Source organism: Pseudophryne corroboree, chromosome 3 (assembly GCF_028390025.1).
Source record: "Pseudophryne corroboree isolate aPseCor3 chromosome 3, aPseCor3.hap2, whole genome shotgun sequence".
Lineage (NCBI taxonomy): Eukaryota > Metazoa > Chordata > Amphibia > Anura > Myobatrachidae > Pseudophryne > Pseudophryne corroboree.
In genome coordinates this window covers 15,026,421-15,035,770 of record NC_086446.1, presented here as the reverse complement: position 1 = coordinate 15,035,770, position 9,350 = coordinate 15,026,421, and positions in this window count along the sequence as shown.

Genomic DNA, 9,350 nt, shown 5'->3' with positions numbered 1-9,350 from the left:
GGGCTGCTGGAGGCAGTGTGTAAGTGGGTAATGTCCCCAATCAGCGCTGAGGTGGCAGACCGGACGAGTGGCAGTAGTGGGGGCAGCTGGAGGCAGTGTGTAAGTAGGTAATATTGTCCCCAATCAGTGCTGAGGTGGCAGACAGGACGAGTGGCAGTAGTGGGGGCTGCTGGAGGCAGTGTGTAAGTAGGTAATATTGTCCCCAATCAGTGCTGAGGTGGCAGACAGGACGAGTGGCAGTAGTGGGGGCAGCTGGAGGCAGTGTGTAAGTAGGTAATATTGTCCCCAATCAGTGCTGAGGTGGCAGACAGGACGAGTGGCAGTAGTGGGGGCTGCTGGAGGTAGTGTGTAAGTAGGTAATATTGTCCCCAATCAGTGCTGAGGTGGCAGACAGGACGAGTGGCAGTAGTGGGGGCTGCTGGAGGTAGTGTGTAAGTAGGTAATATTGTCCCCAATCAGCGCTGAGGTGGCAGACAGGATGAGTGACAGTAGTGGGGGCTGCTGGAGGCAGTGTGTAAGTGGGTAATATTGTCCCCAATCAGTGCTGAGGTGGCAGACAGGACGAGTGGCAGTATTGGGTGCTGCTGGAGGCAGTGTGTAAGTGGGTAATATTGTCCCCAATCAGCGCTGAGGTGGCAGACAGGATGAGTGGCAGTAGTGGGGCTGCTGGAGGCAGTGTGTAAGTGGGTAATATTGTCCCCAATCAGTGCTGAGGTGGCAGACAGGACGAGTGGCAGTAGTGGGGGCTGCTGGAGGTAGTGTGTAAGTAGGTAATATTGTCCCCAATCAGTGCTGAGGTGGCAGACAGGACGAGTGGAAGTAGCAGGGCTGCTGGAGGCAGTGTGTAAGTGGGTAATATTGTCCCCAATCAGTGCTGAGGTGGCAGACAGGATGAGTGGCAGTAGTGGGGGCAGCTGGAGGCAGTGTGTAAGTGGGTAATATTGTCCCCAATCAGTGCTGAGGTGGCAGACAGGACAAGTGGCAGTAGTGGGGGCTGCTGGAGGTAGTGTGTAAGTAGGTAATATTGTCCCCAATCAGCGCTGAGGTGGCAGACAGGATGAGTGACAGTAGTGGGGGCAGCTGGAGGCAGTGTGTAAGTGGGTAATATTGTCCCCAATCAGTGCTGAGGTGGCAGACAGGACAAGTGGCAGTAGTGGGGGCTGCTGGAGGCAGTGTGTAAGTGGGTAATGTCCCCAATCAGCGCTGAGGTGGCAGACAGGACGAGTGGCAGTAGTGGGGGCAGCTGGAGGCAGTGTGTAAGTAGGTAATATTGTCCCCAATCAGTGCTGAGGTGGCAGACAGGATGAGTGGCAGTAGTGGGGGCTGCTGGAGGCAGTGTGTAAGTAGGTAATATTGTCCCCAATCAGTGCTGAGGTGGCAGACAGGACGAGTGGCAGTAGTGGGGGCAGCTGGAGGCAGTGTGTAAGTGGGTAATATTGTCCCCAATCAGTGCTGAGGTGGCAGACAGGACAAGTGGCAGTAGTGGGGGCTGCTGGAGGCAGTGTGTAAGTGGGTAATGTCCCCAATCAGCGCTGAGGTGGCAGACAGGACGAGTGGCAGTAGTGGGGGCAGCTGGAGGCAGTGTGTAAGTGGGTAATGTAATGAGGTGGCAGACAGGATGAGTGGCAGTAGTGGGGGCAGCTGGAGGCAGTGTGTAAGTGGGTAATATTGTCCCCAATCAGTGCTGAGGTGGCAGACAGGACAAGTGGCAGTAGTGGGGGCTGCTGGAGGCAGTGTGTAAGTGGGTAATGTCCCCAATCAGCGCTGAGGTGGCAGACAGGACGAGTGGCAGTAGTGGGGGCAGCTGGAGGCAGTGTGTAAGTAGGTAATATTGTCCCCAATCAGTGCTGAGGTGGCAGACAGGACGAGTGGCAGTAGTGGGGGCTGCTGGAGGTAGTGTGTAAGTAGGTAATATTGTCCCCAATCAGCGCTGAGGTGGCAGACAGGATGAGTGACAGTAGTGGGGGCTGCTGGAGGCAGTGTGTAAGTGGGTAATATTGTCCCCAATCAGTGCTGAGGTGGCAGACAGGACGAGTGGCAGTAGTGGGGGCAGCTGGAGGCAGTGTGTAAGTAGGTAATATTGTCCCCAATCAGTGCTGAGGTGGCAGACAGGACGAGTGGCAGTAGTGGGGGCTGCTGGAGGTAGTGTGTAAGTAGGTAATATTGTCCCCAATCAGCGCTGAGGTGGCAGACAGGATGAGTGACAGTAGTGGGGGCTGCTGGAGGCAGTGTGTAAGTGGGTAATATTGTCCCCAATCAGTGCTGAGGTGGCATACAGGACGAGTGGCAGTATTGGGTGCTGCTGGAGGCAGTGTGTAAGTGGGTAATATTGTCCCCAATCAGCGATGAGGTGGCAGACAGGATGAGTGGCAGTAGTGGGGCTGCTGGAGGCAGTGTGTAAGTGGGTAATATTGTCCCCAATCAGTGCTGAGGTGGCAGACAGGACGAGTGACAGTAGTGGGGGCTGCTGGAGGTAGTGTGTAAGTAGGTAATATTGTCCCCAATCAGTGCTGAGGTGGCAGACAGGACGAGTGGAAGTAGCAGGGCTGCTGGAGGCAGTGTGTAAGTGGGTAATATTGTCCCCAATCAGTGCTGAGGTGGCAGACAGGATGAGTGGCAGTAGTGGGGGCAGCTGGAGGCAGTGTGTAAGTGGGTAATATTGTCCCCAATCAGTGCTGAGGTGGCAGACAGGACGAGTGGCAGTAGTGGGGGCTGCTGGAGGCAGTGTGTAAGTGGGTAATGTCCCCAATCAGTGCTGAGGTGGCAGACAGGATGAGTGGCAGTAGTGGGGGCAGCTGGAGGCAGTGTGTAAGTGGGTAATGTCCCCAATCAGTGCTGAGGTGGCAGACAGGACGAGTGGCAGTAGTGGGGGCTGCTGGAGGTAGTGTGTAAGTGGGTAATATTGTCCCCAATCAGTGCTGAGGTGGCAGACAGGACGAGTGGCAGTAGTGGGGGCTGCTGGAGGCAGTGGGTAATATTGTCCCCAATCAGTGCTGAGGTGGCAGACAGGACGAGTGGCAGTAGTGGGGGCTGCTGGAGGCAGTGTGTAAGTGGGTAAGATTTCCATTGAGCCTTTTTATTTGTCTGTGTATTATCTTATCAGATAATTGTCGCTATGGTGACAGAAACAATTTCCTGTTAATGTGTCATTGTATTGTTAATTTTGTGTCCACATAATATCAGTGTTGCTGTGTATAAATATCTCTGGTGTGTAAAGGTGGGTACACACGCTGCCATTGAGACTGTGCGATTTCCCTTGAACTGGCCGGAGCACAGAACCACCAATAGTGACTGTATGTACTTGTGATTTTGGCTATGTCTGACTTTGACAGCTCATTAGAATATTGGGGTGACATTACGGGGGGGGTCTCTGTGTAAATAAATAGTGGCAGACATTTTATATCAGTGCATTCATGTGGAGTGGGGGCAGTGGTGTCAGGAAGCTGCAATTACATCATGTGATTTCCTCTGATTTCCATATTCCCTTCTGCTGTGTGTGTGTGTGTATATACAGTGGCGGATCTTGCCACGGGCAAGCAGGACTTTTGCCCGGGGCGCCGCCTTCCGGAGGGCGCTGGCGCCATCCGGAGGGCGCCGCACCGTGGCAAGATCCGCCACTGCTGCCCGCTGTGTCCCCGTCCGCCTCCGCTGCCCGCTGCCGTCCCCGTCCGCCTCCTGAAGGGAACTAGACGCTATGCGTCTAGTTTCCCTTCCTGGAGAGTAACTTTGCTGAGCGGTGCGCGATGACGTCATCACGCACCGCACAGCAAAGGTCCTCTCTACGAAGGGAACTAGACGCATAGCATCTAGTTTCCCTTCGTGGAGAGGACCTTTTGCTGTGCGGTGCGCGATGACGTCATCGCGCACCGCTCAGCATTCAAACGGCGCTTTTAATGTACAGGGGGCGTAATTGACCACGCCCCCTGTATTAGGCCACGCCCCATTTTTTTGCCCGGGGCGCAGGGCGCCCTTGAACCGGCCCTGTGTGTATATATATATCACCCGACAAAAAATACAATCGATTAATACTGGAATAAAAAAAAAAAGAGTTTTTATTACAAGGTTTTTGTATAAAATAAACAATAAAAAGGGCACATATCACATTGCTTAGATGTTATAACAAGGTGACCTCCTCACCTAACGGTGTGAGCTCGAAGGAGGACACTCGAAGCAACAGGACAGTGTACAACAATCAACTAACCCCCACGTCTGTTCTGTATTTTTTGTTGGGTGGTTATTTCTTTTGGTGAGAGGGTTTCTCTATAGGTCCAATTGGGAAGGTACCTAGTGGAACAGAACTCAAGAGAACCTGTCACCATACTCTGTGAATTAAATATTATTTGATCACTGTATATGTTTTAGCGCACCCTGTTTTCCTGTCGTGTGTGTGTGTGTGTGTGTGTATATATATATATATATATATATATATATATATATATAATGGATGGAGACAGGCGGCACTCAAGCAGACTCAAATAGAGTGAAAAAAGCGGACCGTTTATTGATCCGACATGTTTCGGGGAACTCCCCGTCCTCAGGGAAAATCATATATGGGCTTTTACACGACAAAGCCTCCAATTCTGACACCCGCCTGGCCGAAGCCAAGGCCAACAGCATGACCACCTTCCACGTGAGATATTTTAACTCCACGGTCTTAAGTGGCTCAAACCAATGTGATTTTAGGAAATCCAACACCACGTTGAGATCCCAAGGTGCCACCGGAGGCACAAAAGGGGGGCTGAATATGCAGCACTCCCTTAACAAACGTCTGAACTTCAGGCAGTGAAGCCAGTTCTTTTTGAAAGAAAATAGACAGAACCGAAATCTGGACTTTTATGGATCCAATTTTAGGCCCATAGTCACTCCTGACTGTAGGAAGTGCAGAAATCGACCCCGCTGGAATTCCTCTGTTGGGGCCTTCCTGGCCTCACACCAAGCAACATATTTTCGCCATATGCGGTGATAATGTTTTGCTGTCACATCCTTCCTAGCTTTTATCAGCGTAGGAATGACTTCATCCGGAATTCCCTTTTCCTTTAGGATCCGGCGTTCAACCGCCATGCCGTCAAACGCAGCCGCAGTAAGTCTTGGAACAGAGAGGGCCCCTGCTGCAGCAGGTCCTGTCTGAGCGGCAGAGGCCATGGGTCCTCTGAGATAATTTCTTGTAGTTCTGGGTACCAAGTTCTTCTTGGCCAATCCGGAGCAAAGAATATTGTTCTCCCTCCTGCTTTTATTACAATTCTCAGCCCTTGGGTATGAGAGGAAGAGGAGGAAATACCTAGACCGACTGGAACACCCACGGTGTTACTAGTGCGACCACAGCTATCGCCTGAGGGTCTCTTGACCTGGCGTAATACCTTTTTTAGCTTCTTATTGAGGTGAGACGCCATCAAGTCCACCTGAGGCAGTTCCCATCAATTTGCAAACTGCGTGAAGACTTCCTGATGAAGTCCCCACTCTCCCGGGTGGAGGTCGCTCCCGGAATGAACACTGCTGACAGTGCGCTTTCTTGATTCTCCGCCCAGCGAAGAATTCTGGTGGCTTCTACCCTCGCCACCCTGCTCCTTGTGCCGCCTTGGCGGTTTACATGAGCCCCTCCGGTCTGACTGGATCAGAACCGGTTGGTCGCGAAGTAGGATCTCAGCTTGACTTAGAGCGTTGTATATGGCCCAATAGTTCCAGGATATTGATGTGAAGACAAGTCTGTTGACTTGACCACAAACCTTGGAAATTTCTTCCCTGTGTAACTGCCCCCCACCCTCGGAGGCTTGCATCCGTGGTCACCAGGACCCAGTCCTGAATGCCGAATCTGCGGCCCTCGAGAAGGTGAGCACTCCGCAGCCACCACAGGAGAGACACCCTGGCCCTGGGGGATAGGGTGATTAACCGATGCATCTGAAGATGTGATCTGGACCACTTGTCTAGTAAGTCCCATTGGAAGGTCCTCGCATGGAACCTGCCGAAGGGGATGGCCTCGTATGATGCCACCATCCTTCCCAGGACTCGAGTGCAGTAATGCACTGACACCTGTTTTGGTTTTCAATAGATTCCTGACCAGTGTCATAAGCTCCTGAGCTCTCTCTATCGGGAGATAAACACTTTTCTGGTCTGTATCTAGGATCATGCCTAGGCGAGGCAGATGAGCTGTAGGAACCAACTGCGACTTCGGAATATATAGAATGCAGTCGTGTTGCCGTTTCACTTCCAGAGAAAGTGATACGCTGTCCAGCAACTGCTCTCTTGATCTCGCTTTTATGAGGAGATCATCCAAGTATGTGATAATAGTGACACCTTGCTTCCGCAGGAGCACCATCATATCCGCCAATACCTTGGTGAAATTGGTAATGACAATCCCGTACCGCAATTCTGAGGTATGCCTGATGAGGTGGATAAATGAGGACCTGAAGGTATGCATCCCCTATGTCCCGATTCACGATAAAGTCTCCCCCTTTTCAGGCTTGCAATGACCGCTCTTAGCGATTCCATCTTGAACTTGAACCTTTTCAGGTATATGTTCAGGGATTTTAATTCAATATGGGTCTAACCAAACCGTCTGGTTTCGGGATTACAACATGGTCGAATAATAACACCCTCTTGTTTAAGGAGGGGACCCTTGACCACCACCTGTTGAAGATACAATTTGTGAATTGCAGTTAACACTGGCTCCCTCTCTTGGAGGGAAGCCCGCCGTGCCATCGGTGAGGAGGCATCTTCTCACAGTCCAGCCTGTATTCCTGCGACACAATTTCTATTGCCCAGGGATCTAACAGGGAGTGAACCCACTTGTGGCTGAACTTACGAAGGCGTGTCCCCACCGAGCCTAGCTCCGCCTGTGGAGCCCCAGCGACATGCGGTGGATTTTTGTAGAGGCCGGGGAGGACTTCTGTTCCTGGGGACTAACTGTGTTGTACAGCTTCTTTTCCTCTGCCCCCGGCTCTGACAAGAATGGACACACCTCAGACTTTCTTGTTTCTTTATTCGAAAGCTGCATTTAATAATGTCGTGCTTTCCTATGCTGTGCAGGAATATAGGGCAAACTAGCAGAATTACCCACTATAGCTGTGGAAACCAGGCCCGAGAACCTTTCTCCACACAATCCTCAGCCTTCCATATGCCTCTTAAATCGGCATCATCTGTCCAATGTATATTCTACAGGACACTTCAAGCAGAAATCGACATAGCTTTGACTCTAGGACCCAGTATACTCATGTCTCTTTGGGCATGCTTTATAATTATATATCTATCACTTAAGACATCATCTTAATATATTTATATGCATACTAGGGTCTCAATTTCTGCTGATAAGGTACCTGTCCACGCTGCCACAGCGCTATAAACCCATGCTGACACAATCACCGGTCTGGGTAGTATAATAGAATGTGCACACTATCTGCAGGATCCCTGAGAATAGCTAGTGCAAACAGGACACCCAAGGGGAAGTTTCTCAACACATCCTGGCCCTAGTGGGGAAAGGATACACTCTGAGAATACTTTGTGGGAAGCTGCCATCTCTTGTCTGGAGATTCCCGCTCTTTTTCCTCCTGAGAGGAGGGAAATTTACCTCAGCATTCTTCCCCTTAACATGTGTACTCTCGTGTCAGGGACAGATGAGTCATCAGTGATATGCAAATCATCTTTTATTCCAATAATCATATATTGAATACTTTTTAGCCCTCTTGGCTGTAACTTTGCATTATCGTAGTCGACAGTGGAGTTAAACTCTGTGTCGATACCAGTGTTTGTTAATTTGGATAGTGAGCATAGAGAGACTCTGAAGGTCTCTGTGACATAGGGACAGACCAGGGTAGATTTCCTTTCTGTTCCCTAACCTTTTGTGCAATAAATTTACATCTGCACTTACACATATCCAAACAGGTGTCGGCGTTGTCGACGGAGACACCCTCCCACACACATATCCTCTCTATCACCTCCTTAGAGAAGCCTTTTACCTCAGACATGTCGACACACGCGTACCGACACACCACACACACAGGGGATGCTCTATTTGAAGACAGTTCCCCCACAAGGCCCTTTGGAGAGACAGAGAGAGAGTATGCCAGCACACACCCCAGCGCTATATAACCCAGGGATTACACTCTAACTCAGTGTTTACCCAGTAGCTGCTGTATATACAAATTTTTGCGCCTAAATTTATGTGCCCCCCCTCTCTTTCCACCCTTTGTGTACCAGGATACTGCAGGGGAGAGCCTGGGGAGCTTCCTTCCAGCGGAGCTGTGAAGAAAAAATGGCGCCGGTGTGCTGAGGAAGAAGGCCCGGCCCCTTCAGCGGCGGGCTTCTGTCCTTTTATGTACTTTAATGGCGGGGGTTTTTACACATATACAGTGCTAAACTGTATTATGTGTGTTTTTATTGCCAAAAGGTAATCTAATTGCTGCCCAGGGCGCCCCCCCCCCCCAGTGCCCTGCACCCACCAGTGACCTGAGCGTGTGGTGTGCTGTGGGAGCAATGGCGCACAGCTGCAGTGCTGTGCGCTACCTTATTGAAGACCGGAGTCTTCAGCCGCCGATTTTCTCCTGGTTCTTCTGGCTCTGCAAGGGGGATGGCGGCGCGGCTCCGGGACCGGACGACCGAGGACTGGGCCTGTGTTCGATCCCTCTGGAGCTAATGGTGTCCAGTAGCCTTAGAAGCCCAAGCTAGCTGCAAGCAGGTAGGTTCGCTTCTCTCTCCTCAGTCCCACGGAGCAGTGAGTCTGTTGCCAGCAGATCTTACTGAAAATAAAAAACTAAACAAATACTTTCTTTTCTAGGAAGCTCAGAAGAGCCCCTAGTATGCATCCAGCTCTGGCCGGGCACAGATTCTAACTGAGATCTGGAGGAGGGGCATAGAGGGAGGAGCCAGTGCACACCAGATATAGTACCTAATCTTTCTTTTAAGAGTGCCCAGTCTCCTGCGGAGCCCGTCTATACCCCATGGTCCTTACGGAGTACCCAGCATCCACTACGGACTACGAGAAATAGAATTACCGGTGAGTAAATTCTTATTTTATTTAATTTGAGTGGGCTTAAGCGCGCCGGAAAGGGGCGGAGCTTAGCCCTCACAGAGGAGTCACCGCCATTTTCCTCAGATCCCCGCCAGAACTTGCTGGATAGTAAGTTGGAGGGGGGGCACAGTGTTTTTAATGCTATATGGGTGTCATATAGCATTAGGTTTGATAATGGACGCATAATCACTTATATTACATAAATTCACTGTTTCCCTGTTTTTACCCACTATTGGTTAGTCGACATATGTCGGCAGGTGTGAGGGCTTTGTCTCAAGCTGCTGTGGGGATACCTGTCTGCTTTGCCGGAGCATGGCCGTACTTGATTTGGAAAATTAAGTATTAGCAA